Raw genomic sequence first — 8916 nt, 5'->3', positions numbered from 1 at the left:
TGAGAAATGCATTCCTCATGGGTGTTTGGTTTACAAGGGAAATTGCACAGAGGGCCCACCACAACTAGTGTGGGACCAATTGAAACTTGGGGGAAGTGTTGTGTAGTGTGTCCGGGGAAAGGCTGCTTTCACCTCTCCCTTTTGGCCTAGGATTCAGACAGGCAAGCATCGAGAGGGTGGTAATCAGGTAATGATGCTTTTACCACTCCCAGCAATATTCTGCCAATAGCAATTCTCCCCCACTCCAGCCCTCCTCCCTCAAGACAAAATGGCAGGGATCATGTTCTTTATCGAACAATGGAGCTCCCATTACAAGGGTGCAGGGTCACTCCCCAAGGGACTGGGTTTGAAGTAAAGACAAAGAAGAGAGAATTAATTGTAAGCAGTTCCTGGATGCCCCCACTGTCTGCTGGCAGGAGCTTCATGCCCAGCAATCTATGCATTGTGTGGCTGGTTGTATGCTACCTCTTGCCCCACTCAGCCAGTTACTGATGGGGGAGGGCTTCAGACCCAGGAAGGCTTCACAACCTGTTGCCAGAATGTAAGTGGTGGTCAAGCAATAGCTCCACCTTCTGCTTGTCCTTCTCTGCAATTCTGTCTAGTCCTTATGCCAGTAGCATAAGGAGAATAAGGCTCCTTGTGCCCTGTTCCCTAACTGTGCACCCATGTAAGACCTAGGCAGAATCTATCACTATAACAGCGAACAGCTCAGGAAATGGAAAGTAGGTCCTATGACTAACAAGACTAATTATGCATTACCACCACTGTTGTGTTGTACATAAAGTATCAAATACTTCATGCAAATGGTCTTGGTTGACACACAGTATTAAAGAACCTAATAATTCTTTGTATAAACTCAGATTTTGAATACATTTGAGGACTGTGGATCTGCTTGAAAAGAGAGGTTATATCCATTGAGTACACTGTTTGCTCTATTCCAAACCCCCGTTTACGGTCACGCTACACAAACCAGGCACTCACTCTCTTTGCACTCAGTTCTGAAGTCCTCCTACCCATCTAACAAGACTCCCACTGGAGTAAAGAAAGGACTTGAATAATGAGCATTGTGCCTGCATTGTGAAGCAACTGACCCCAACAGTGCTCAGTCATGATGGGAAGACACTCCTAAAGAAACTAATACTGCACCATTTATAATTTCCACTTAAGTTTGAGTTCCTTGTTGAGGCTCATTGTATCTCCTATTTGGCAGGCTGGGAGGTATTGCACTCCGAGCCTTGATGCCATTTTATATTGAGAACACAGCCACAACCTAGCAGAATTCATATGGTGAACTTCAACAGTTCATCCCAGGGTGTCAACCTGGGGGAAATGAGAACCAGGTGCTCTCTTACATGCCAGAAAACACTTTCATTTACAGCAGATGTCAAATGATTCACAAAAATAAAAGTAAATGTTTGTTCTCTGAATATGACTGCAGGGCGAAGCAAGTTGGGAAAAAAAGTCCCAGTGTTTTATAACCAGTACACAGACAGAACTCTTCATACAGGCTCTCTCACTAGTAATAAAATGATCAAACAAGGAAAAATAAAAAATTTTCTGGACACCTGTTGCATCTGAGATCTGACTTTTGATCTGACAAGAAAGCAGAATGAAAACCACAAAGGTGAGCAGTTTTTTTAAAAAAGTAGGAAGAAAATAGCCATTTATATTTTACTCATTTAGCTTCTGCTAAAATAATCCTGTTATGGAAATACACATGCATAGAATCATAGGACTGGAAGGGACCTTGAGAGGTCATCTAGTCCAGACCCCTGCACTCACGGCAGGAGAAAGTATTATCTAGACCAATGTTTCCCAAACTTGGGACGATGCTTGTGTATGGAAAGCCCCTGGTGGGCCGGGTCAGTTTGTTTACCTGCCGCGTCCGCAAGTCCGGCCGATCGCGGCTCCCACTGGCCGTGGTTCGCTGCTCCAGGCCAATGGGAGCTGCTGGAAGCGACGTGGGCCGAGGGACGTACTGGTTGCCGCTTCCAGCGGCTCCCATTGGCCTGGAGCAGCGAACTGTGGCCAGTGGGAGCCGCAATCGGCCGGACCTGCGGATGCAGCAGGTAAACAAACCGGCCCGGCCCGCCAGGGGCTTTTCCTACACAAGTGTCGTCCCAAGTTTGGGAAACACTGATCTAGGCCATCCCTGACAGGTGTTTGTCCAACCTGCTCTTAAAAATCCCCAAAGATGGAGATTCCACAGACTCCCTAGGCAATTTATTCCAGTACTTAACCACACTGACAGTTAGAAAGTTTTTCCTAACGTCCAACCTAAACCGCCCTTGCTGCAATTTAAGCCCATTGCTTCTTGTCCTATCCTCAGAGGTTAAGAACAACAAGTTTTCTCCCTCCTCCTTGTAAAACCTTTTATGTACTTGAAAACTGTGATGTCCCCTCTCAGTCTTCTTTTCTCCAAACTAAACAGACCCAATTTTTTCAATCTTCCCTCATAGGTCATGCTTTCTAGATCTTTAATAATTTTTGTTGCTCTTCTCTGGACTTTCTCCAATTTGTCCACGTTTCCTGAAATGTGGTGCCCAGAACTGGACACAATACTCCAGTTGAGGCCTAATCAGTGCAAAGTAGAGCAGAAGAATTACTTCTCATGTCTTGCTTACAATACTCCTGCTAATACATCCCAGAATGATGTTTGCCTTTTTTGCAACAGCATTACACTGTTGGCTCATATTTAGCTTGTGATCCACCATGAACTCCAGATCCCTTTCCGCAGTACTCCTTCCTAGATAGTCATTTCACATTTTGTATGTGTGCAACTGATTGTTCCTTCCTAAGTGAAGTACTTCGCATTTGTCCTTATTGAATTTCATCCTATTTACTTCAGACCATTTCTCCAGATCATTTTGAATTTTAATTCTATCCGCCAAAGCACTTGCAACCCCTCCTAGCTTGATATCATCCGCAAATTTTATAAGTGTACTCTCCGTGCCATTATTTAAATCACTGATGAAGATATTGAACAGAACCAGACCCAGAACGATCCCTGCAGGACCCCACTCTTATGCCCTTCCAGTATGACTGTGAACCACTGATAACTCTCTGGGAACAATTTTCCAACCAGTTATGCACCCACCTTATAGTAGCTCCATCTAGGTTGTATTTCCCTAGTTTTTTTATGAGAAGGTCATGCGAGACAGTATCAAAAGCCTTACTAAAGTCAAGATATACCACATCTACCACTTCCCCCTATCTACAAGGCTTGTTACCCTGTCAAAGAAAGCTATCAGGTTGGTTTGACACTATTTGTTCTTGACAAATGTTGACTGTTATTTATCACCTTATCTTATAGGTGTTTTCAAACTGATTGCTTAATTATTTGCTCCATTATCTTTCTGGATACAGAAGTTAAGCTGATTGCTCTGTAATTCCCCAGGTTGTCCTTTTTTCCCCTTTTTATAAATGGGCACTATATTTGCCCCTTTCCAGTCTTCTGGAATGTATCCTGCCTTCCATGACTTTTCAAAGATAATTGCTAATGGCTCAGATATCTCCTCGGTCAGTACCTTGAGTATTCTAGGATGCATTTCATCAGGCCCTGGTGATTTGAAGACATCTAACTTGTCTAAGTAATAAAAAATATAAATATAAGACAGGAAACAATACAAATGTGCCATATTCAGATACGGGATAGGTACATAAAGTATTCTTATGTATAAGCTATATTAAAAGAAACTCTGGTTAACTAATGTTTGGTAAAAAAAAGTAATGTTTTCTTTTTTTATTACCTCTTGTGACAAAGTGGGAATTTTCTGTAATATTTTTAGGATTCCTCTGTGTGCCTCAGTTTTCCTCTCTACTTTTCTTTGCTACCCAGTGGCTGCAGAAGGGTTAAAGCTGCAGGGGCAGAGCAAGAGACATGAACCGCCTGGGGTGGAATAAATAGGTCCTTAAAGGACTGGCTGAAGCCGACCCATATCAATGGAGAATCCAGAAGGACAATAGCAGCCCCAAAGACTGAACAATTAACATCTAACAGGAAACTCTGGCAGGTGGAGCATATGAACTCAGCATGGCTGGGAAGACAGTGAACCGAGAGGTAATAGGAAGGGTATAAGTTGGCTTTTGAGAGACTGAGCAGCTCTCACCTGGGATTGACCAAGACAGAGAGAGAGGGCCAAAAATGGATTCCATGGCAGCTTGGCCAGACGGAAAGCTGGCTTGGCCAGGATGGACTATGCTAACCTCAGGACTTCCCGATGCTGCGATCCAGCTGAATTAAACCCCTACTCTGTTTTGAAAAGGCTGCCTGGTGTCACTGCAAATACTTGCTGAGGTACATTGGTCCCCGAAAAGAGTCTCTCTCAGTTGGACTTGCTCACGGTGTGAGGCAGTAGTACTGGAGCCCAGAGGCTCAGTCTCAGAGGCATTGTGACCATGTGGCCTACCATTAAGGAAGAGTGGGACCCCTTGGAGGTCTGGCACACTGAAGGGGTTCCTCTAGGGACTGTTTAAAAGCTGGGACATAGCACAGATCTTGTGGTTCCGTGACACCTCTATGGTTTGAATCCTAGCCAAGAGCAGGAACCAGCCTCAGCATTTTTGGGTGGGGCTGCAGAATGATTTTTCCAGTTTCACCCACCAATATAAACAGCTTCTGTTCCCCATCTAACCACTATTCCTGGAGCAGACATCAGTGTTTTGGGGAGAGTCAGGGAGGTGATTCTTGGGGGTTCCCCATAATTTGTATTTGATTTATAATATGTATCAAAGTGCCTGTCAAAGGGTCTAGGTGCCTTCAGCACCTTAAGCATAGAATCATACTCACATGCTTAATGACAAGAATAAACTCCATCAGCTTCCGCAGAGCAGACTGAACCAGCTGGAGAAAAGCCACCAAACAAAGCCATGGCCCCATGCAAATCCCCACACTCACTACAGCCCTCCCTGCACAAAACCAAGGCAAAAAACAAACACACGTCTTTACAGCATTGCTTAAGGTCAACAGATTTAAGCTATTTTGTAACAAGAGGAAACTTGAATCTGAATGCCCCTCCTGAAGAACATCCTGCCAACAGCTCCCTCTGCTTTAAATTGAAGACTCATATGTGATATGTCTGTACTAGAGTTTGCAGGCAAACCACCACCATCTTATGGTCAGCAGCTGAACGAACTACCAGTATCAGCATGGTCACCTGTTTCAAGGGTACCTTTGCTCATAGTCCCACAATCATTCATGTACCACATGCTGGGTAACAACAACATAAGACTCCACAGATGTAAAACCAAATTGGATCTTCATAAAGAGAACTACTTACAGAAATGCTGCAACTGCAGAATGACTTCCTGGTGCCACCCTCAGCTCTTCCCTCTGTAACCTGTGCTGCTCTCTCCAGTTCCAAGCAGGCTTCTACAGCTTTCCTTGTAAGAATTATGTCTCTTGTGCAGGCTTCTTCTAGGGCCAAAGATTACCAGTTACCTGGCCCACACTAGGAACAGGACCTCTACTTCCATCCCATTGTGACCTATTAGGACTCAATCCTTCAAATATGCTGATCTTTGAACAGGTCTCCCATTTCTTGTTTGTGCTGCTGCTGTTTGTGAGGGACTTGCTTCCAACCAGTTGATGCCTCATTCTTCAGGATGCTTCCCTTTTGGTTCTCTGTATTGTTCCTATACCTCATGTCTGCTGACTATGTCAGGCAAGACAATGGCTGAGGCCCTATCTGTTCCTGGTCCTCACCTTGGGTCCTTCTGTCTGAATGTGCTGTCTGTACTACTCTGCAGTTGTCTTCAGTTTTGTCTCCACTGGTGTTCTGAGTCTATAGCTAGCTCATAGAGTCTGCGTCCCACTGCAGGTTGGTCTTTTGTCTTTTGCTTTATGTGCCTATTTGATGGCTGGACCCAGACCTGCTCACCTGTTCATAGTGGCCTCAGGTTCTCCGCTCCTTTGCTGTAGCTGCTGCCTTCTTTGCTTGGGTATTTTCTTAACTGTTTGTGTGCTGTCCATTCTTCCTCCATTGGGTTGCAGCAGACTCTGGGACTCTTCATGGGAAGCAGAAATTTGGTTTTCCCAACCTTTAAGCCCCTATTCTGAGCTATTCTCTAGTCTCTAGGAGGGTGTATTGCAATGGTCCATCCTTTCCAGGTAGGGGTCCCTTCCCATCTGTTTTGCTTTTTCCATTAATCTCTTGCCTGTCTTTATTGCTAGCACCACCTTCCTTTTATTTGTGGGTAGCCGGGGACAAATATGTTCAAATACACACTTGTCACTGCATTGTTTGATTTCTGCTGGAGTATACTGTGGCCCATTGTCTGAACATAGCATGTCAGGTATGCCAGGCCTTGAAAAATGCACCTTCAGTTTCTTGAGCTCAGTTCTTGATTGGATCCTTCAGATAGTCCACCTTCCAGAGAGAGTAGAGCAGTAATCTACTGTGACCATGTAGTTCCTATCATTCAAAGTGAAGAGGTCTGTTCCAATCTTTCATCAGGGTGAGGATTTCATGAGGCTATAGAGTCTCCTTCTGTTGATCATTTTACTCTTTGCACACCTCATACTGTTCCATGTTTGCTCTTAGATGACATTCATGCCTGGCCAATAGATACACTCCTGACTCATCTCAGGTATGCTTCTATCCCCAGGTATGAAGCATGTATCCATCTCATGATTTCAACTCTTAAATCTGCTGGGGTTACTGTTCAGTTTCCTTTCAACAAAAATCTAATTTTGCAAACATTGCTCATCTCTCACTTGGCAATTGGGGGTAACCTCCTGTCGCATTTGCTCCTTGCAATCTGACCAGCCCTAGAATATGAATAATTTTCTGCCTCTAGCTTCCCATCCTGTTCAATGCTTTGTGGGATTGCCCAAAATGCTCCATTAGACCAGTAAAGGTAGTCTATCAACATGCTACAATTTCTCTTTTTCCACATAGCCATCTGCATTATACTGTGAGAGATATGCCCTGCTCAATATATCTCCCACCAGTACCGATTTCCCTGGGCAGTACCTTATCCTCATATCATAGCACTGCAGTCTCAATAACATGCATTATATTTGTGTGGGTGTACTTACTGACTTCATGATGCTTTCTAATGGCTTATGATCAGACTACACATCCACTTTGTGCCCAAAGGTGAACTGTTCCATACCAAAGAACACAGCCAGCAGCTCCTTTTCTATCTGAGCATATCACATTTCTATGTCAGTGCTCTACTAGGGAATCCATTGGGCTGCAGAGTTTGAATCAGCACTGCTTGCAGGCCTCCTTGTGAGGAATCACATGATAGCTGTAGCTGCTCCACAAAATTGTAGTACCTCACATGGTTCTATTTACTCTGAAATGTACCATGGGAATGGTCAGAGAACCCAGGAACAGCAATCGTGCTGTGTTACTGTCTGACAGGATTCTGATAGATGCACGCAGAAGCTGGAAAGCTAGTTGGCCATCCCTATAAGTCAGTGGCCTCCCTTCATATCCTTCAGTGTGGCCATTTCTTTAATGGATCTCAGTTTCTCAAGGGATAGCCAGAGTCCCTCAGAGGTCAGATGTCCAATGTAAAGGAACCTCAGTTCTCATCACCTTCGTCTGGTCTGCATTCAGCCTAATATTCCACTTCTAGCACCTGTTTAGGAGTTGTTGCAACTTGGTATCATAGCCCTGGATTGCCTCTTCCTTGAGATCTCTTCCTCCTACAATAAGGATGCCATTTTGCTGCCAGGAGCTTCCTCTAATGGCTATTTATACTGGATCACCTCTTGGGCCATGCTAATCCCCATAAGCACTGGTTTCAAACAGTACCTTCCAAAAGGTATGGGGAAAAGATTATCAGGTGGTTTATCTAGCTCAATGAATCTATTGATTTCACAAACAGTGCACACTTTTGCCTTGTATAAGTCAGACAGTACGTGCTCAACCGCTGGTAATGGGTATTGATTTGACTTTTCATTACTCTGTCAAGGGTTTTGGGTCAATCCAGATTGTCAGTTTACCTGATGGTTCTCCCACCACTATTAGACTGCTGATCCACTGTGCACTAGTTTCAGTGGGTGTAGTAATGCCTCTTTTTAAATTTGCCAGTTCCTTTCTTCAGTGGCTCCAAGGCTAATGGAACCCTTGTGAGACTATCATAACACAGCTGCATGTGGAGGAGGTTTTTCTAACTTCAGCTTGCCCTCTAGATATCCATGTCCTTGTAGTCTGTTGGAGTGCTGGACACTGCCTCCAGGAGTGTGTTCTCTTCATTCACGTTGAAGATATTCTGCTGTTGTATTATGATTAAATCCATGGCTCGCATGCCCTGCTCCTCAACAATGGGTAGTACTCCTGTGTGTCAACACTATAACTGAGCAACAATCTCTTGATTAATGGGTTTCTTATCAACAGCCTGTGTTTGCCCACTGACCTCAGAATGGTTTTATTGAAGAGCTGGAGATATACATTTCTTCCATCTCATATTGCTGCTTGTCAGAGTCCCTGATTATATTGCATCTTGCTCCACAATCCATCTGGAATCAAACTGGTTGTTGATTGAATCACATAGTTGCCATAGGCGCCGACTCGGTGATTGCTCCGGGGCTGGAGCACACACGGGGAAAAATTAGTGGGTGCTCTGCACCCACCAGCAGCCAAGCTCCCCACCCCACCCCCACCTCACCTCTGCCTTCTCCCCTGAGTGTGCTGTGTCCCCGCTCCTCTGCCTACCTCTCAGTGCTTGCAGCCACCAAACAGCTGTAGCAAGCTCTGGGAGGGAGGGGGGAGGAGCGGGAATGTGGCATGCTCAGGGGAGGACACAGGGAAGAGGCAGGGCCGAGGCAGAGATTTGGGGAAGGAGTTGGAATAGGGGCAGGCAGGGGGCGGGGACTTTGGGGAAGGGGTTGGAATGAGGGCAGGAGGGGGCGGGGCAGGGGTGGAGTCAGGGCGGGGCCTGGGGCAGAGGTGTGGGGTCGAG

Source organism: Trachemys scripta, chromosome 10 (genome assembly GCF_013100865.1).
Source record: "Trachemys scripta elegans isolate TJP31775 chromosome 10, CAS_Tse_1.0, whole genome shotgun sequence".
Lineage (NCBI taxonomy): Eukaryota > Metazoa > Chordata > Testudines > Emydidae > Trachemys > Trachemys scripta.
The sequence above is the reverse complement of the archived record's forward strand: the minus strand, read 5'-3'. Positions refer to the sequence as shown.